This window comes from Macrobrachium nipponense, chromosome 4 (genome assembly GCF_015104395.2).
Source record: "Macrobrachium nipponense isolate FS-2020 chromosome 4, ASM1510439v2, whole genome shotgun sequence".
NCBI lineage: Eukaryota > Metazoa > Arthropoda > Malacostraca > Decapoda > Palaemonidae > Macrobrachium > Macrobrachium nipponense.
In genome coordinates, this window is record NC_061100.1 from 11,272,985 (window position 1) to 11,294,546 (window position 21,562).

The 21,562-nt window shown below is 42.6% G+C and overlaps 1 protein-coding gene across 1 annotated transcript in view; it reads left to right on the plus strand.

The window, feature by feature from the left end:
* The first annotated feature begins 6,411 nt into the window (after positions 1 to 6,411).
* The window catches only part of LOC135210707 (prostaglandin G/H synthase 1-like), a 300,730-nt gene continuing 285,579 nt past the window's right edge, over positions 6,412 to 21,562 (plus strand). The window contains exon 1 of the mRNA XM_064243475.1: positions 6,412 to 6,564. The gene's annotated coding sequence lies outside the window, so the exon portion shown is untranslated. The remainder of the gene's footprint in view (positions 6,565 to 21,562) is intronic.

The following is a 21,562-nucleotide window of genomic DNA, read 5'->3' on the forward strand; positions in this document are numbered from 1 at the left end:
TACTGTTTTTTTTTCAGACATTCTTTTCGTGTGGGTCGAGTATTAAAAATAATAAAGAAATTTATCCTAAAGTCGTATTTATTGCAGCAAGTAACGTAACTCTTAGCTGGCTGAGAGCAATCTCCTGCCAGTGACGACGTCATTATTGCCGTATCAGCATTTGTTCCTTTTAACCTCAATAATCTGCTTACACAGGCTTCATCTGTGTGTCGTCTCTGCTTGCAAAACAGATTGACTGGAGAAAGGAATGCTTAGCCCGAACTTCTCATCGGGTGCAAGGGCAGACGTTAGGCGTACAAGTGTCTATCGGTGTGCGCAATGCAACTTTAGCTAAGGAGTTGCAATAATTTAAAATTTTAATAAAACAAAATAAGGAAATAGAATTTCTATAACATCAAAATGAATTAATTTTTTCTGAACCTCATAGACATTTAGAAGTATCACGATATGGATATGGATTATTTACTTGCAACATTAGCTTATTACAATCCAGGTAAATCACATTCATGGGAAAATGTTACATTTTCTTGAAAAACCCAAAGTTTATTTAGAAATTAGTTACATAGTGGGTTTTTTTTTTTTCGTTGCATTTCCTACCTATTAATAATGTTTTAAAAGTTAACCTCAGAGGATGCGCACGAGAAAATTGAATATGAAACTTTTGTTAGGGCACATAGAATCATGATTAATCTTCTCTTTGACTCTTATGTTGCCTGGCAATCTTACAATTAGCTCCGTTTTCCACTTCTTGTCTAGGTAACTTACTACCAGTAATATCGAATTTTCTTTGGGATTCGTATTGAATATCTGTTTATTTTTTATAATTATGGATATTTTTACAGTCCTCATAGACCTGGATAGTTCACTCATTGTTAATGCCATGGATAAAAAAGTTTGTACAGCGGACTCTTTTGAATTCCAAAATATCAACGAATTCATGTGGGTTAAGTCTGGTCTAAATGGCTCTCTTCCCTCCCCTGTATTTGGATGTCGTCTGAATTTACTTTGCCCTTGTGACAAGTATAATTTCACTTGCAGGCTGATTAATGGAACCTGGTTACAGTATCCTGCAGTACGAGAATTTCACATCGAAACTTCAAGAAATCGTTCGTCGCAGCGGACGACTACAGTCAAGTAACAACCGCCTACAATGTGAAAGGAATTTCATGGACTTCTTCGACCGACACCGTATCTCGTCGTTAATCTCGTTTTAATGCGGAATGCTCTGGCGGCTGTCGGAATCGACTACGAATGGGACATACTTCCGACAATTACGACCCGAAGGATATTCAACTCTACTTTGCTGGCGAAGGACTCGTGCTGGGGATGTTTTTTTTATTCATCGCGAACGTAATCGTGTAGCTTAGGATGCAGAGAATAAGTATGAGCGCAAAAATAGAACGTTGGACCCGCCCAGGCAAATTTTCCCCTTGTTTTAACCATTGAAAAAGGCCGTTTCAATTGGCTATAGGTGGTTGTCTGGAGAACTGTGTAATGGACGAAAAGTTGTTCGAACGCTAGTTAAAAGTGAAGTAGTATAACCTCGGTCATGTATCCTATATATATAAAGTATCATGTATCCTATATATATAAATGATCATAAATAACAGAATCGAAATATATTTTTTGCGTGTACGCACTAGGAATCTATATATAAATGAATCATAAATAACAGAGTCGAAATATATCTTTTGCGTGTACGCAATTGAATCTCTTATATAAATGATCATAAATAACAGAATCTAAATATATCTTTGCGTGTACGCAATAGGAATCTATTTAGAGTGCACATATATTAATCATAATTATATGAATCCATATACATATGTATAAACAAATCAGGTAGCCTATAATCAATCTGTTACCTTTTATCTTACCAATATCTGCAGTTATATGAGTTAGTATATTGATTAATGTATCAGATATATAACATTTTGCATAAAAATCAACGAATCAATCAGCATAAACATTAATAATTTTATCAATTCATATATGAAATTTTTTATCAGTTAAAATATGATTTTTATCATGTTAATCTTCATTCTATGCAATTATCAGAGTACATTAGTATTTTCTGTAGCATATGTATCTTAATGAGATGAAGTGAAAAACTGTATCATTATATATCCGTGATCACTATTATTTACCAATATCATTGTTTTATATTTTATTACTTGAATCAATTCATGTACACCATGAATTTTTATTTACTAATATATATATATATATATATATAGATATATTATATATATATATATATATATATATATATATATATTCTTCACATAGTGTCTGTATCACACTCCTATAAGTCAAATGCAAGTCAAGTTTGAGTAATACTCAGTAGCTGGTTTTGGTAGCTGACCGAGCTAATGTAAGTGTTTACATAATAAAAATATGGAATGTTAGTCCATATATATAAAAGATTGCTTGCAGGAATGTGATCAGACTAGAGACGCTAAAGATGACGTATACCATAAGTATGTAGGCTAAGATAACATGCCGTCACCTGTAGTCATTCGATTGTTTATAAACATTAGTCCAAGCTCCCTGCTTGAGACAACTACCCCGACCTATAATTCAAACGGCCTACGTGATCTGTAGCGTGTCTCATTTGATTGTGTGTTCGTATGAAACTATGTCATTTGTATGTATGTTCATATGTTCGAACTACTGTCTGCTCCTTCATAACTTGTAACAGAGATGGTAGACAGGGAGAACAGAGTTAGCTATCGTCATTACCTAAGCTTTATCATGTAGAGGAATAGGATTAGCCATCATCATTGGCATAAGCGATCAAGCTATCGTTATTAGAAGACTTGTACAATCATATCTGATCTTCACCATGTAAAACTTCAGAAGAATATATAATTTTTTATATTTAGTGTTTTCAACAAGAACCTCCTCACCAGGAGTTTAACACATCGTCGTCATAACCAACAAGATAATACCGACTTCGTAAATGATCTACAAACCCCAGACACTCCATTGAAGATGGAAGTGCAATACCAACCGACTTAGCGTAATATTATCGCTAGTCTAACATTACCTCATAGGGCGCCTTATCATACAAGGCACAAGCCCTAATATATGTATATATGTACAGTAGTATTATTATTCTCGTATATCTTAATGTCATGGTGAGGAAAAAAACCTCCCGTGACATCTACTTGTCGCTTTTCCTCCTCACATTTTGAATTTCAAATTATTAGTTCGAAATTATCTCCTAAAACTTTTACGTTGAGCTGAGGAAAAGGGGGAAAAAAAAGAGGATCCAAAATGGGTACTCGTAATATCCCCCATACTGTCATAGATGCAGTGCCAGGGTTAAAGCAAAATTTAGCAAATTCTGAAATTCTCAAAATGATTACTTGTGCTCAATCTACGCTTTTCCTGACCAATGGCACACAGACTATGAACAGAAAATTAGACTAAAACCCTTATTAGAACAACCAGAATTGCTTTCCAAAGATAAAGATTAAAATGTAACTCATAATCTGTTCACAAATTAATATAATTTCTAAAAGGGCCAATCAGAAGATATACAATTACAGAAGCTCTGTGGCAATTGTAAGTTTTAATTCTACTATTCACAATATCAAGGCTAAAGTACCACCAAATTTCCAAGCAAAACACTTATCCTATGGAATCGCATAGGTGCATGAACATACGTACTGAGAACTTGAAATTAGCAATACAACATAACACTATGCAGTGGAGCACTGTGCATAAGCGAGCATGAGCATCACCAGCATTCAGGGATATGGTACCCTGATATTGGCACTGGCAAAGTGAGGCTAGTGGCACTGCTGACCTACATGAGCAGACACACAACTGGGCAGTCTACACGAATATGCAAAGTATTCGGCATTGAAATACTGGTATTTGTAAGGGTAAATTTACACATTGAATGCAAGATTTCTTAGAATGTCAACTTTTCGATATCATTTGAAAATGTGTTAAAGCATAACTCAAAGTAGCAAAGTATGATCACTGCAATGTCACTATTTCGCACTAAATCACTCACTGTGGTCTCATAAGTAGACAGGAATTCTAGGAATGGGAATGACAAGAGAAATCACAGCAGAAAATACAAAAAAGTGCTAGAAACGGGACGAAGGGCCGTCAGAACAAATGTTTGCTCTCAGTTACCTTAATCCATGGCGTGACGGTTGATGGATCTATAGGCTACCAGGGGTGTCTGCTGAAGGACGTGGGTTGCTTTCAGGACTGCACCAGGGGGTTGAAAATACAATGTTTTTATCAATCAAGAACCAAGTGGGTGGGCAGCTTTCAGGAGGGCTCGCAGGCAGAGTCACAATGCACAGTTCGTGGTTACTTGAAAGTAGTAAACTACCTACTTCACCTTCAAGACATCGGTTAAGGAGAGGTGCTAGCAGAGTCATCAGGGGCAGGACCGCTTCCGGGTGGCATGCTGTAGCAATGCGATAGGCCTTCCGTTACTGGCTAGGGCAAAATACAGTTTGATGGGCCAGGTCAGGTTCTTTTATACCCAGCTTCGGGCTGCTAGAAATATCTTGTCACAACTGGAACGATCTCCTTTGATGCAGTTTTCAGGAGTCAGTTTCGGGAATTGCTGGGAAGATCTTGTCAAATCTCAGCTCTCTTCTCTTATGGTAATTTCAAACTTCCACTAATCTCAACAGTTTTTCTTTTCTGCATTATCACCAGTTAGTATTGCATCATCTGCAAATATCAGCCACTACAATACTCACAACTCGCCTTACACAAATTTACACCCATGTACTATCCTTTCTTTAACTTCTCATAAAAATATTAAATTGATATGAAAACATAAGACTCCTTTGTCTCCGGCCCATTTTTATACTAAAGTAGTCACGTTCCTAACTACAAATTCTAACAAATGCTTTACTTGTATCATGGAAAGTTTTTGTTACCGGAATGACTTCTTCCTTGCCTCTGCTGCTTATTAGCGACCTTTAAACTTTTAGACTGCATCTCTTCAAGTCATAGCTACATAGTTTTTATTATTTCTGTTGAATTCTCAGAATGCCAATCTTTAGCATCTCAGTAAACAATCACTAGACAGACCTCCAGCTGGGTATATCCTCTTTAACTCTGCCTTCTTCAAGGCTGCTTCAAAGCATCCACAGGAATGAATTTCCTGTTGCTATTCAGTCGAAAGATATCATGCAGTACCTACAGGCAACAGAAAGGCACTACCCCACAGATATTCTCTCACACATAGTCATTTGACAGCTTCCTTATATCATACAGGTACATGGTTACCCTGCCATTTCTTTATAAGGCTGTGATATCTCACTGCCAAAAGGTCCTTGTCCTCACAAATCACCAGCCAAAAAGCGGATAGCCCTCACTGTGAACTTATACCAAAATTAGTTCTAAATTAATTTTTCTTACAATTAATTCCTATTCCTAATAGTAATCCACCTTAAATATAGCCCCATTTCTGTGTTTTTCCTCACCAAGTGATTGAAGTTTTTTTTTTTTTTCTAATAAGAACTGATTCCTTGTGGAATTACTCAAACTGTCAACACAACTTTAGCAGGCAGTGACATTGCCGAGTCATCAGAAGCAAAATAAGGAGAGTCCCTCTGAAAAAGTCCCCACAGATATGACCTGAACAAAAATAAAAGGAATTTCTTCATCACTCCCTTGGTATGTGGCCATTTTTACCTCTATAGTATGAAAACATCACAGGGGCACACACAACAGTACACTGGTATATCCAAAACTGCCGATCTTCAATGGAGAGCATGATAATGGGAACACTATAAAAAAAAAATATAAGAAGCATTTTCAATACTAGTAAAGAGACCAAGAGTACCGGCAAAGGTGTTGGAGAAACAATAAAACATAAAAAGAACATTGAGGACTGAGGTATCCATAATGACGAAAACCCTGTAAACCCTGTCATTATTGGAGGGGAGTTTCGTTTTTACATCTTTCCAATAATTTAGACCTTGCTTCTCTGTTATTGATGTTTAGCATTTGCAAACTGCTGCTAATACTAAGTTTGATAATGATAACAACATACATGGAAAGAAAGAGAGAGAGTTATGCAGAATATCGATAGCAGAAGAATAAATAAACAGCTTATCACTCAGAACTAAATAACTGAGAAGCCGTTACAAAAATAATCATTATACCGAACAACTAAACGCAATTGAACTGAACATTTTCGAAAATCCTTAAACTATAAAAATGCTATGTATCCTACTGAGAAATTGGCCGTTATCGTACAACTGTTTTTAACTTCAAATGTCTACATATAAATTTATGAGAAGCAGAAATAATATCATTACTTTGGTAAACTTAAAACCTTATACCGAGACCGAGCCTTGTATTTTGAAAGATGTATGACCCAACCAACTGGGGTTAGCCCTATGTGATTGATTGTGTCAGTGACAACTTTATCATGTGTACGTGACATCTACCTTTCGTGGCTACAATACGTTATTAAAAACATTAGCTATTTGATTATTGAAATGCAGAATTGATTATCGTTTGTCTAGTGGATGTTGTGATGGTGTTTTTTTAGTGGGTAACTGCACTGCAAAGGTGAGGAAAATGTTATTGAAGCTTAATTCTAGCCTAGCTTTAGTACCAGCTAGGCCTAGGTATACCAGGTAGCTAGATAAAGTAGGTAGTTGACATGAATTGTTTACATATTTTGTAGCAAGATACCTGATATAATGTAATACAGGAGAAATAATAGGCGATAATGTAGTTTTATATGTGTGTTTTTACAAGCCATGAAAGTAAAAATACAAAATACGGTAGGTAGGCTACCTAAATGTATCATAAACAAACAAATGCGGTTGGCGACTGGCGGGAACGAGGTTACGAAGCACCAGTTGTACCTAGTAATAGTTGTCAGACTTATGGCAGGTATCTTCTTCATGAAATATCCTCGTTTACATGAATCTATGGCACTTTAATAGCTAAACTCTAACAGTCAACCATAATCACACAGGTAAACAACCGCAGTCGATCCATCGTCATGGCGTGGCTCGGCCTTATTCACTCGATATTTAATTGGTGAAACAAGAATATAATTACATCTTTAATCATACCATTCAAAAGATTTTAGTTTCGTCAACATAATGTGATATATGAAAGTCCCATACGAACTAAAATAAGCATGTGACGCTCTTCGTAAAATATGTTTTCAAGGCAGTTTTGAAATCCAATATGGCGGCAGCCGCTTGACTTTCCGTTCGTAACCACAGACAATCCACCATCTTTCCCAGCACTCATTTGAACAATGTTAGCATATATATGTAACGTTTATTGATGTTCCTCAAGATTGCAGTTGTAATCAGCACAACAACAAAAAAATTTTTTTTGCCTATAGTATTAGTGAAAGTATGAAACTTTTTATTCCTGGGGTCATGGTTTGAACTGAAATTAATTTTTACCTTGTAGTAATCGGTGGTTTTATCCTCACTGCCATCCTAACTGAAACTCCACAGTGCTTATTTGATTGTAATTATACACATTTTGGTCTTGATTCACTCCACATTGGACTTGAACCACGGTGCTGTTCCTGGTTCCTAAGCGCTCACTACACAAACACAGTTACGGGCAGCACACGAGTACATGGTTTATGAGGTGCAAAGTTTTATTCCCTTAATTGTTTACTTTACTCATTATTTAGTTTAACTTTACTTTGTTGCTTCAAAATGTTTATTTAATTCATGTCCATTATCCCTTTTTTGCAACCAGGTTAACCCTGAAAAATTACAGATATTTCTGAAGTACATACGAGCAGATGACGCGACTGCAAATTGACTTGTCGTTGCCAATCTAGTGGAGCTTCACACATACGCTGATGCATTTACAAACTGTTACCATGAATTCTAGTTATCATAGTAATGTAGTAATGATAAAATTGCTGTAGTATGTATATAGTATACTACAAATAGATACGCTAATTTCACTTATTTCCTCGGTTTTGAGTAAGTCTTATACCCAGTTTGGAGGGTAAACACATACCAATTGACAACACTGATAAACAATTGAAGAGCGCAAAGAATGCCGTAGTTCCCTTGGATAAGTAGTGGTTGGAAGTCGGTGTTTACGATTGTTGTGATGAAAGTTCTCCAGCGTCTATGGGTACAAGGGGTGTGCGGATTTAGCGACTCCACAAACATCGAGATGGCGTCAATCTTCGAAACATTTTTAGTTGTAAGTTAAAATATTGCAATACACCCCCTGAACACCTGAATAAGCCCTGGTCACTTACCAGCCCGAACCATCATTTATTAAAAATTTACCAAATCTTTGGTTAAAATAAACGATCAGTGTTGCCAATCTCCTGGCAAACACCCTCGTTACCTAGTTACCAGCCCACCGCTGGAATGTTAGTCACACCTGCCCTCTCACGTCAATCACTTATCGTTCGCGGTGGAGTACAGATGTATCCACAGCGAACTCCTTTTTGGTCTTGCCTGGCCTTCATTTGCACCTTTGATTTGATTGATTTTGGTGACGAATTACGCATCCCTTTGGATTAACGGTTGGTTTTATTGTAGTGTCTTACCGAACAATTATAGAGCCGTGATTTCCACGAGCGGCAGGATACTAAATTCAAATTTAGCGCGTCGGCGTCGCCAACACTGGTGGTGATGACGTCATCTCCCTCCACTCGCGGGAGAACCAGGTACAACTGCCCAGGTGAATCCAATTCTTTTCCTGCCGGCGTCCGGTGAACATCGGTGGTCGGTGCGGTTGGATGACTTTGCTTCGCTTTTTTTTTCTGGTGGAATTGATCTTCGGAATTGGTGAAGTACTCTTTTTGGCGTTTGTTGTTATTTTGCTTTTTATTTAGGCGTTGCCATGTCGGATTCTAGTCCGTCGGGAGTTAGGTTTTGCATCTCAGGATGTAAAACTAGATTATCCAAGTTAGAATATGATTCTCACACTAAATGTGTTAAGTGTAGGGGACAGGTTTGTTCAGCAGATCGAACATGTAACGAGTGTAGTGATTGGACTGATTCTCAATGGAAGTTTTTTAGTTCATACTCGGAGAAATTAGCTAAAGACAGAATTAGAAAGCAGCGCTTAGGGAAAGTAGACTTAGCTCTGCTTCGTCTTGCGATGCATCTGTTCCTTCTGTTTCTCCTCAAATTGTTATGTCTCCTTTAACTACACCTCCTATTCCTCCTACTAATCCCACTTCTCCGGCTTCCCGTGTAGTTTCTTCCGACACCATTGCCAGTCTGGAATCGAGGTTAGATCAGAAATTTTCGGTACTAGCGAATACGGTTTTGCAACTTGGTAATTCAGTTAAGACGTTTTTGGAGAAAGCGGCCTCAGGTAAGAGTGTAGTTGAGGGTGCGTCTGTCTGTCCTGACACGTCTCCTAGACAAAGGTCACTGTCCAGCTCCCCCGCACCGGGGAGAAGACATACCGGAAGTCCAAGGGAGTCGATCGGGATTTGTGCCCACAGACAGGCGCCTCTCTTGTTGAGCCTGTTGCGCCTCAACAGGGCTCGGTTAAGCGTTGGAAAGGTGTTGCGGTCAGACGCCTTTCGAATGATTCAAGCGATTCGTCTCCGGTCGCGCGGCGCTCTTGGCGAGATTCGCCCGTTTCGCGTCCCTTAAAGAGGCGTTCAGGCGCCGATTCTTCGCCTCCTCCAGTCAAGCGGTATAAGGAGCCTGAGAGTAGGGTTGCGCCGCGGCCGTTAGCGGCTCGTTCGTCGCCTCAATCTGTGCCTTTTTCGGCTCCATCTACTAGTAGAGATTGTGGTTTTAGCGCTGTAGCTAGCAGTTCTAAGTCGTTAGGCGCTTTTTACGTCTGTTACGCCTGATGCGCCTGTTTCGCCTCGAATTTCGGCGGCTCCGAGCGAGGCGCAATAGTTTTTTCCGCCTCCTGCTGAACATTTAGGCTCTTCCAAGCCTTCGTTAACTGTTTTTGATTCGTCTCTGGCGCCTTTGCGCAAGCAGTTAGAGATGTTAACCAACTGGATGAATGAGTCCAAGGGTGGTTCGAAACCTTCAGATCCGGTTGTAGTTCCGTCTACTTCTTCGGCGGTATCGGAGAATGAAGAAGAAGTAGAGGAGGAGGATTCACATCACCTCTCGTGTTATTCACGTCTCCTTAGATTTCTTCTGGTATCTTATCCAGATTATTTTGAGAAAGCGGCTCCGCGCTCCCCAACTTCGACTTTTTTGATGAGGAGGAAAAACTTCAGACCCTCTCCTCCCAAAACTTGTTCTATCTAAAGCGGTTAGACATTCGTTGAAAGAGACGGAGAAATGGATGTCTATGAAAAGAGACTTAGGGGAAGGCTCTTTTTGCTTACCCTCCCTCTAAGTTGCTTCGTAAGAGGTATAGGTTTTATGTAACTGGGGAAGCTCCTTCTCTGGGAGTTTCTGCCTCCTCCCAGGGAGACTTCTCCAGTTTAATCGACTCCTCTAGAAGATCTGCTTTCGCCGCAGCGAAAGTTTTCTTTACAGCGCCTGAGTTGGACCACGTTGTAAAGAATCAATTTAAACTTTTGGAAGTCTTTAGCTTCCTTGATTGGACTATTGGCGCTTTAGCGGCCAAGATCGAAGACTGTCCTTCTCTTTCCCAGGAGTTAGCGGAGGATTGGATTGGTGTTCTGTCCTGTGCGGACAAATCCATTAGGGATGGATGTGATGAGTTAGCTTCGCTCATCGCCTTTGGTACCCTTAAGAAAAGGCAACTTTGGTGCTCCCCTTTGCTTCTAAAAGGGTTACGTCCCAACAGAAGTCTGCTCTCTTGTTTGCTCCTTTTGTGAAAGATAACCTCTTTCCAGACGATGTAGTGTTGTCAAATTTCGTCTGCGCTAGATAAGAAATCTACTTCGGATTTACTGGCACAGTCTACTAAGAGACCTAAAGCTCCTGTGGAGACTGTTCCTTCGGTTTCTCCTCTGGCCCAAGCGCCTTTTCGAGGGAGAAAACCCAAGCGCTTCTTTCGGCCGAAATCGAATTTGCGACCTCAGTCTAAGGCCTCGGCCAAGGTTAACAAACCTTCCAAATGAAAGCTCGGTTCTTCATGCACCAGTGTGGGAGCCAGGCTGGCTCTGTTTTGGGAGGAATGGGAAAACAGAGGAGCAGAAGCCTGGGTAGTGCAAGTACTCAAGTTCGGCTATCGTATTCCTCTCGTTTCACCTCCCTCGCTCTCACCTGTGCCAATTCCATTCCAGGCATACTCTCCGGGCTCAGACAAATTTCTGGCGCTAGCCGCAGAAGTGGAAGCGCTTGTTCTCAAAGAAGCGATAGAACAGATAGAAGGGGATTTTCCTCCAGGCTTTTACAATCGCCTTTTTGTAGTTCCCAAGTCATCAGGGGGCTGGAGGCCGGTTTTGGATGTGAGCGCCCTGAACTTGCATGTCCAGAAAACAAAATTTCATATGGAGACCACTCGGTCGGTTCTGGAGTCCATCAGACAGGGGGATTGGATGGTCTCTCTGGACATGCAAGACGCTTATTTTCACATTCCGATACATCGCGAATCTCGGAAGTACCTGAGGTTCATGTTCGAAGGCAAGGTGTTTCAATTTCGGGCGCTTTGCTTCGGACTAGCGACCGCTCCTCAAGTTTTCACCAGGGTTCTATCCCCGATAGGAAGCTGGCTACACTATTAGGAGTAAGAATCTCCCTCTATCTGGACGATTGGCTTCTCCGGTCGGAATCAGAGAGTCGGTGCATGAAGGACCTTGGAACAACTCTGGATCTTGCCAGAAAGTTAGGAATTCTGGTCAACAAACAGAAGTCCCAGTTGGTTCCATCTCAGAGCATCCTTTATTTGGGGATGATTCTGAATGCTCAAGTTTTTCGGGCTTTTCTGTCCCCGAAGAGGGTTCAAGGCTGTCTGGAGACAGTTCAGGAGTTCTTGGACAAAAAGGTAAGTTCTGCCAATCAGTGGATGAGGCTCCTGGGCAAATTGACGTCAGTGGAGAAATTTGTGACGTTGGGAAGACTGCACATGAGACCTCTGCAGTTTTTCCTGAGAGCCTCTTGGTGCAGGAAGACACAACCAGACTCGATTACCTTTCCTGTCACAGATCAAATAAAAGAGGACCTAAGGTGGTGGCTCTCTCGAGCAAGGTTGGAAGAAGGGTTAGATTTACGACCCATCCTCCCGAACCTACAGTTCTTTTCCGACGCATCGGACACAGGTTGGGGAGCCCTACTGGGAAATCAACGGACTTCAGGAGCTTGGTCGGAGAAGGAGAAGAAGTTCCACATAAATGTAAAGGAACTGTTAGCAATTTTCTTAGGGCCAGACAGTTTCGGAGCTTAGTAGAAGGCCGAGTAGTGGCAGTGCATTCCGACAACACGGCTCTCTCGTACGTGCGGAAACAGGGGGGGACTCAGTCTTTCTCTCTGTACGAAAGTCAGCCAAGGATCTCCTCCTGTGGTCAAACGAAAGCGAAGGTTCAGCTAGTCCGAGATTTGTTCCGGGAAAGATGAACGTCCCTGGCGGACGAGTTAAGTCGTCAACAGCAAGTGTTACCTCTGGAGTGGACTTTGGACAACAAGATTTGTCAGAAACTTGGCGCCTTTGGGGACGACCGTCAATAGACCTGTTCGCGACATCGAGGAACAACCGTCTTCCTCTCTTTTGTTCTCCAGTCCCAGATCCTCTAGCTTGGTCGGTGGACGCAATGCTGTTGGATTGGTCGGGTCTGGAAGCTTATGCATTCCCTCCGTTCGGTCTAATAAGAGAGGTGCTGAACAAGTTCATGTCGCACAGCAATGTAACGCTAACGTTAATCGCTCCCTTTTGGCCCAGGAAAGAGTGGTTCCCGGACCTTCTCCAGTTGTTAGTAGACTTCCCCAGACTTCTTCCTCCAGAGAAGTGGCTTCTCAAACAACCTCACTTCAAGAGGTTCCACCAAAACTTGTCCGCTCTAGCTCTGACAGGGTTCAGACTGTCCGGATCTTGTCAGAGCGAAAGGATTTTCAAGAAGAGCTGCAGAAGCTATCGCTCGTTGTAGGAGAGAGTCTTCTAACAAACTCTATCAAGGGAAGTGGAGAATCTTCAGAGAGTGGTGTAGAAGTGCTAAAGTCTCTACTTCTGAGACCTCTTTAACAGAAATAGCAGATTTTCTTCTATTTCTTAGGAACTCTAAGAAACTGGCTCCTTCGACGATCAGAGGATATAGAGCCATGCTCTCTTCGGTTTTTCGACATCGAGGTTTGGATATTTCCTCCAATTCAGATCTGTCGGACCTCATTAGGTCTTTCGAAACCACTAAGCTCCCGCAAGATACAGTGGCTTGGAACTTAGATGTGGTGCTTAAGTTCCTCATGGGGCCACCGTTTGAGCCTTTGAAGTCGGCTTTTCACTCAGGAACTTGAACTAAGAAGGCACTCTTTTCTTATTGCACTAGCTTCTGCTAAGCGTGTCAGCGAATTGCACGCTATAGACAAAAGAGTCGGTTTCTCTCAAGGCAATGCTGTATTTTCGGTATCTTTGACCTTTCTAGCCAAAAATGAGAATCCTTCTAATCCTTGGCCGAGGAGTTTTTTGTGGTAAGGAACTTATCTGATTTGGTTGGACATGAGGAGGAAGAAAGGCTCTTATGCCAGTCAGGGCTATTAAGCAGTATCTGTTTGCCACTAAGGGTATCAGAGGACAATCTTCTAAGCTCTGGACCTCGGTTCAAAATCCCTCTCGTCCTCTTTCTAAGAATGCTATATCGTTCTTTTATTAGAGAGCTTATCAGGGAAGCTCACTCGCAGTCCGAGAACGACAATCTTTCCGTTCTGAGAGTTAAAGCTCACGAGGTTAGAGCAGTGGCAACTTCTTTAGCATTCAGAAAGAATTTTATCTTTAGCTTCGATTCTTCAGAGCACGTTCTGGAGATCGAATTCGGTTTTTGCGAGTCATTATCTCAAAGAGATAGAAACGGTTTTCGAGAATTGTAAAACGTTAGGTCCGGTGGCGGTTTCTGGCATGGTGTTGGGAGAAACGGCACAGGGGTCGTCACCTCTATGCTAACTTTTCTTTTTCACCTTGAATAGGTTGTCGAGTTCAAGGGGGTGGAAAGGGCTTGGGGTACTGAGTACCTGGGATACTCACCAGTCTGTTAGGTCAGATTTTACAATGGTTGGGTATATATGTTTTTAAATCTGGTGTTGGTGACAAATGTTTTGTATGATTGAATTTCTGGTCTTAGCCCAGGGCAAGGCAATCTTTGTTGTTACTATCCTCCGTCAGTCAGCCTTGACTCGCTTGAACTACGGAAGGATTCCACTCCTGTAGAGGCTAACTTTGGGCAATTCCAATTCCTCTACAATAGTAAGAAGAGCACCGACCAGAGGCAGTAACAGTCTGCTGTAGCTCTCTTACAAGGTAAGGTACAACAGACACCTTGAGTGTTTACTGGTATTGCAATAAATGTAAACCATTTAAAAATATAGTGGTCCCACTGAATCCCACCTTCCCATAAATGTGTAATCAGCTCTATAATTGTTCGGTAAGACACTACAATAAAAATGAAATTTTCATTATTAAAATGAAGTTTTATTGTATACTTACCGAACAATTATGATTATACCCACCCTCCTCCCCTTAGGTGGACGGACGGGCAGAAAGAATTGGATTCACCTGGGCAGTTGTACCTGGTTCTCCCGCGAGTGGAGGGAGATGACGTCATCACCACCAGTGTTGGCGACGCCGACGCGCTAAATTTGAATTTAGTATCCTGCCGCTCGTGGAAATCACGGCTCTATAATTGTTCGGTAAGTATACAATAAAACTTCATTTTAATAATGAAAATTTCATATTGCTGTTAATACCTTGTCATCAGACATTGATTCTGCAAAGGAAAAAAACAACACAAGCTTCGACAACGACTACTGCATTCTCGGCCACGACATCACAGAAAACGACGAGCGGAAGTTCAACAACGTATCGTCTTTTGCCAACAATGCAAGAGAAAGGATGAGTACCCTATGACACGATAGTCATTCCTTATGCGTAAATTGTAAGGCCTGTTCAATATAATGTTAAAGACCATTATGTTTGGAATGTCAGGAGTGGTCTTTGGACCAGATGTTAGGGTATCTCAAACATAGGAAAGGTCTCGTATTAAGAAGTAAGTGTAGGCAGGAAGAGACTAACGTAGATCAAGATAAAGACTTAGAGACAGTGCTCTTTAAGAGACTCGAGAGTAGGCTGACATCGAGTATGACATCTCTGTTACTGATTTTATGCCAAGATTAAGTGAGGATAGATCGAGCAATAGGGATACAGAAATTACTAATCGTTCTTTTCCAGCTCCCCTGCCTGTTCCAGAACCAGCCCTAACTGGTGCTGGGGGTTATGGGGATCCGCAAGCCCACAGGGCAGGATCCGCCGTCCCCCTGGCGCGGAGCAGGTGCAGTGTTGGCAGCAGATTCCCCTTCCCTCGGTGTGTAAGTTCTCAGGATGATAAAAACTTAGGTCAGATATAGACAAGTAGGGATAATAGGCTACATAGTGTTTAGTTTAGGAAGAGAAGTGCAGGCTTCTTTGGGTCGGTTCTCTATTAAAAGTAGTAGTTTATAGGGGCACAGTGTCCTTAGAGCATCTTTAGGCTTTTTCCTGCTTCGAGTTCCTTGCATCAGAAGCTTTTAGGAGGCCATGGTTGGTCTTTCAGATATGCTCTTCATCTTTAAGGTTACTTTCCTCTACTTATACGATACGATAATTTTGTTAATATCAACTAATTCTCCGTTCAATGCATATTGACTTACGATATTCAGTATGGAGAGAAATCGAATAAAATTAACTACGGTTAGCCTAGTGTTCACGATGATATATCGTATGCATATTCAGTAGCCTAGCCTAGCCTAAAGTATTCGCTGTACAACATATCGGTAGTAATTTTTATATTGGCTAAACGCTGTAGGCTCAAGGCATTCTGACTTCAGATAATTCAGTACAGGTGTAATTGAAAACGAACGAGAATCCGATCTGAGGATAATTAATATGAATGTAATCGAACTGAATGAAGATCGGATTCTGTCCGACTAAAGCATTATAATTGTATTATATGTCATCATCATATTAGCGTAGTATAAACACTTAACTCGGCAGTCATTCACGCTGGAATCAGCGGATGACGAATACGGGTTTGCGTCGCCGTATCCATCTCATTCTCTCCTGATTGACTAAAATGACTAACGTAACAACACACTCACTTATGCCAAGTTGTACAAACGTCTTGAAGGAGACGTGTGTTCAACTATGTTGACATTTAACATAGTCAATGAGGTATCTATCTTGGGGCATATAATCAGATGTCCGATTAATAAGGAATTCGTAATGTAATACGTCTTCATACGTTTAACCCCGACTATTGCCGTCAGTAATACATTGCGCTTATGTCAATTACAGTTACAAATTATTATCAGTCGTATTATCAAATTACAATGACAACTGAAATTAATATTAGGCCTAATAAAGTTAATTTAATTACCTTTAAATATTATTTTTATTGTAGTGTCTTACCGAACAATTATAGAGCCGTGATTTCCACGAGCGGCAGGATACTAAATTCAAATTTAGACGCGTCGGCGTCGCCAACACTGGTGGTGATGACGTCATCTCCCTCCACTCGCGGGCTGAGAAACCAGGTACCAACTGCCCAGGTGAATCCAATTCTTTTCCTGCCGGCGTCCGTGAACATCGGTGGTCGGTGCGGTTGGATGACTTTGCTTTCGCTTTTTTTGTTGTCCTTGTGGAATTGATCTTCGGAATTGTGAAGTACTCTTTTTTTGGCGTTGTTGTTATTTTGCTTTTTATTTAGGCGTTGCCATGTCGGATTCTAGTCCGTCGGGAGTTAGGTTTTGTTTTTTTTTTGCATCTCAGGATGTAAAACTAGAATATCCAAGTTAGAGTATGATTCTCACACTAAATGGTTGTTAAGTGTAGGGGACAGGTTTGTTCAGCAGATCGAACATGTAACGAGTGTAGTGATTGGACTGATTCTCAATGGAAGTTTTTTAGTTCATACTCGGAGAAATTAGCTAAAGACAGAATTAGAAAGCAGCGCTTAGGGAAAGTAGACTTAGCTCTGCTTCGTCTTGCGATGCTTCTGTTCCTTCTGTTTCCTCCGTCAAAATTGTTATGTCCTACCCTTTAACCTAACACCTCCTATTCCTCCTACTAATCCCACTTCTCCGGCTTCCCGTGTATTTTCTTTCCGACACCATTGCCAGTCTGGAATCGAGGTTAGATCAGAAAATTTTCGGTACTAGCGAATACGGTTTTGCAACTTGGTAATTCAGTTAAGACGTTTTTGGAGAAAGCGGCTTCAGGTAAGAGTGTAGTTGAGGGTGCGTCTGTCTGTCCTGACACGTTCTCCTAGACAAAGGTCACTGTCCAGCTCCCCGCACCGGGGAGAAGACATACCGGAAGTCCAAGGGAGTCGATCGGGATTTGCCACAGATAGGCGCCTCTCTTGTTGAGCCTGTTGCGCCTCAACAGGGCTCGGTTAAACGCGTTGGAAATTGGTGTTGCGGTTCAGACGCCTTCGAATGATTCAAAGCGATTCGTCTCCGGTCGCGCGGCGCTTCTTGGCGAGATTCGCCCATTTCGCGTCCCTTAAAGAGGCGTTCAGGCGTCCGATTCTTCGCCTCCTCCAGTCAAGCGGTATAAGGAGCCTGAGAGTAGGGTGCGCCGCGGCTCGTTCGTCGCCTCAATCTGTGCCTTTTTCGGCTCCATCTACTAGTAGAGATTGTGGTTTTAGCGCTGTAGCTAGCAGTTCTAAGGGTGTTCTTTAGGCGCTTTTTAGTCTGTTATGCCTGATGCGCCTGTTTCGCCTCAAATTTCGGCGGTCTCAGAGCGAGGCGCCAAGTAGTTTTCCGCCTCTGCTGAACATTTAGGCTCTTCCAAGCCTACGTTAACTGTTTTTGATTCGTCTCTGGCGCCTTTGCGCAAGCAGTTAGAGATGTTAACCAACTGAATGAATGAGTCCAAGGGTGGTTCGAAACCTTCAGATCCGGTTGTAGTTCCGTCTACTTCTTCGGCGGTATCGGAGAATGAAGAAGAAGTAGAGGAGGAGGATTCTCATCACCTCTGTGTTATTCACGTCTCCTTAGATTTCTTCTGGTATCTATCCAGATTATTTGAGAAAGCGGCTCCGCGCTCCCCAACTTTGACTTTTTTGATGAGGAGGAAAACTTCAGACCCTCTCCCTCCCAAAACTTGTTCTATCTAAAGCGGTTAGAACATTCGTTGAAAGAGACTGAAAAATGGATGTCTATGAAAAGAGACTTAGGAAGGCTCTTTTTGCTTACCCTCCCTCTAAGTTGCTTCGTAAGAGGTATAGGTTTTATGTAACTGGGGAAGCTCCTTCTCTGAGAGTTTCTGCCTCCTCCCAGGGAGACTTCTCCAGTTTAATCGACTCCTCTAGAAGATCTGCTTTCGCTGCCAGCGAAAGTTTTCTTTACAGCGCCTGAGTTGGACACGTTTGTAAAGAATCAATTTAAACTTTTTGGAAGTCTTTAGCTTCCTTGATTGGACTATTGGCGCGCTTTAGCGGCCAAGATCGAAGACTGTTCCTTCTCTTTCTCAGGAGTTAGCGGAGGATTGGATTGGTGTTCTGTCCTGTGCGGACAAATCCATTAGGGATGGATGTGATGAGTTAGCTTCGCTCATCGCCTTTGGTACCCTTAAGAAAAGGCAACTTTGGGTGCTCCTTTGCTTCTAAAAGGGTTACTTCCCAACAGAAGTCTGCTCTCTTGTTTGCTCCGTTTGTGAAAGATAACCTCTTTCCAGACGATGTAGTGTTGTCATTTCGTCTGCGCTAGATAAGAAATCTACTTCGGATTTACTGGCACAGTCTACTAAGAGACCTAAAGCTCCTGTGGAGACTGTTCCTTCGGTTTCTCCCTCTGGCCAAGTGCCTTTTCGAGGGAGAAAAACCCAAGCGCTTCTTTCGGCCGAAGTCGAATTTGCGACCTCAGTCTAAGGCCTCGGCCAAGGTTAACAAACCTTCCAAATGAAAGCTCGGTTCTTCATGCACCAGTGGGAGCCAGGCTGGCTATGTTTTGGGAGGAATGGGAAAACAGAGGAGCAGAAGCCTGGGTAGTGCAAGTACTCAAGTTCGGCTATCGTATTCCTCCTCGTTTCACCTCCCTCGCTCTCACCTGTGCCAATTCCATTCCAGGCATACTCTCCGGGCTCAGACAAATTTCTGGCGCTAGCCGCAGAAGTGGAAGCGCTTGTTTCTCAAAGAAGCGATAGAACAGATAGAAGGGATTTTCCTCCAGGCTTTTACAATCGCCCTTTTGTAGTTCCCAACCCGTCATCAGGGGGGCTGGAGGCCGGTTTTGGATGTGAGCGCCCTGAACTTGCATGTCCAGAAAACAAAATTTCATATGGAGACCACTCGGTCGGTTCTGGAGTCCATCAGACAGGGGGATTGGATGGTCTCTCTGGACATGCAAGACGCTTATTTTCACATTCCGATACATCACGAATCTCGGAAGTACCTGAGGTTCATGTTCGAAGGCAAGGTGTTTTCAGTTTCGGGCGCTTTGCTTCGGACTAGCGACCGCTCCTCAAGTTTTCACCAGGGTTCTATCCCCGATAGGAAGCTGGCTGTACATATTAGGAGTAAGAATCTCCCTCTATCTGGACGATTGGCTTCTCGGTCGGAATCAGAGAGTCGGTGCATGAAGGACCTTGGAAAACAACTCTGGATCTTGCCAGAAAGTTAGGAATTCTGGTCAACAAACAGAAGTCCCAGTTGGTTCCATCTCAGAGCATCCTTTATTTGGGGATGATTCTGAATGCTCAAGTTTTTCGGGCTTTTCTCTGTCCCCGAAGAGGGTCAAGGCTGTCTGGAGACAGTTCAGGAGTTCTTGGACAAAAAGGTAATTGTTCCGATACGTAATACAAACCCTCGGTCCTTTAACAATAGGAAGTAGCTAGCGGCAGCTGGAACGGTCGTAAGCTTCGAACAAGGGAGAGCGGTAGTTAACTGCTTGTCCGATCGTCGCGCGCCGCGCGACTGGAGGTAAACAAATCACTTTTGCTTTCGGCCGCGGGGTGTGAAGGACGTGTTCGTCATCGCTCTCTGCCCGCTTCATCGTCGTATGCTTTGTTTATATTGTGTTTTCTACTAATGGTTTGTTTGACTTGAAAATGAAACTGTAAGTACACTGTTTTCATTTTCATACTTAATTATGAACCAACATGGAGTTATCGCCGTAGATGCGCGATTTCCTCTCTTTTCATGAATTGAACCTTGAATTATGTCTCGGTGCCGAGGGCGGGCGCGCTCGCGCGAGTCATGTATTTGGGCGAAAGTGTGTAATTGAAAAATGTAAGTACTTTTCTTTTCATTATATTTTTGCCCCTGTGCGTTCGTTACCGAGAGTGTGATTGTGCTCGGCACGAGCCTTTTAATTTTGTATAATAGAATGCAATGAAAGTGGATTCGCAATTGCATATTCTTTTTCATTTTCATTATTTATTGCATGAAATTTAATTTGGATCAATTTTCGTTCTTACCCGGGAATTGATCCTTACGATTTCTTTTTATGTGAAATGAAATCGCAAGTGCAGTATTCTGTTTCATTTTCATATATATTTTTATGATAGCATCATATTATTGATCAAGTTTGCCGTTCTTACCGGGAATTGATCTTTTCTCCTTTAAGTTCTATGAAGTGAATCGCAAGGGCAGTATTCTGTTTCATTTTCATATTACTTTTCATGCTGTGCGGGGGTGGGGGAAGCGAAGGTCTGCCGGGAAGTCGTCGGAAAGCTCTCCCGCGACTCCGTGGTATCCGATTCTTCGTCTTCCTTCCTGCCCCCCGCTCAGCTTCTTCATTGTATTTTGTATTTGGGGTCTTCCTTGCGTTCGGGGTGGGGCATGTCTTCCCCCCGTGCGTGAGGGAACCCCTCTTACTAATCTATCTATGTTACCGCAGGTGCTACATCCGTGGGAGACGACCTTGGATGTAGATGTAGATCCTCACGAGGTTTGTACTCGTTGTCGGGGGCGAGAGTGCTCCCGCAACGAGCCTGTGTAACGTGTATGCATTGGTCCGAGGCGCAGTGGGTGCTGTACGAGGGCACAAGAAGTCATCGGAAAGTCCAGTGACTCCTTTGGTAACGGACAATTCGTCCTCTTTCCTGCCCCCGGTCCAGCCCCCCACCCCGTTTCGCGCCTTCCCCTGCGGGGGGCGGGGGGGGTAGCGGAGTCCTTCTCCTCTCTCCGATCCGTCGAGTGTGGAGGAGGGTGCCCCGCTACCCGGACGTCCAGTTGTACTCGGGGTCTTCCGTCCGCTCTGGGTGGGGTTCTTCTCAGGCGCGAGGAAGCCCCTCTAACTAACCCGACTGTTGCTTCCGCAGGTGTGCCATCAGCGAATGACGACCTGGGACAGGTGTGGGAGTCGCTGGGACTGCAGGGAGTGCCGAGCATACAGGGGTTGATTCAGCGGTTGGCGGAGTCGGCAGTGGTCACTCATGGTACGGTAACCACTACAAAAACCAATATGAGATGCCACCGCACCTGGTGTACACACCACATGTCATGTCGGTAACACCCACGGCTGCAATCCAGAAACCAATTTCC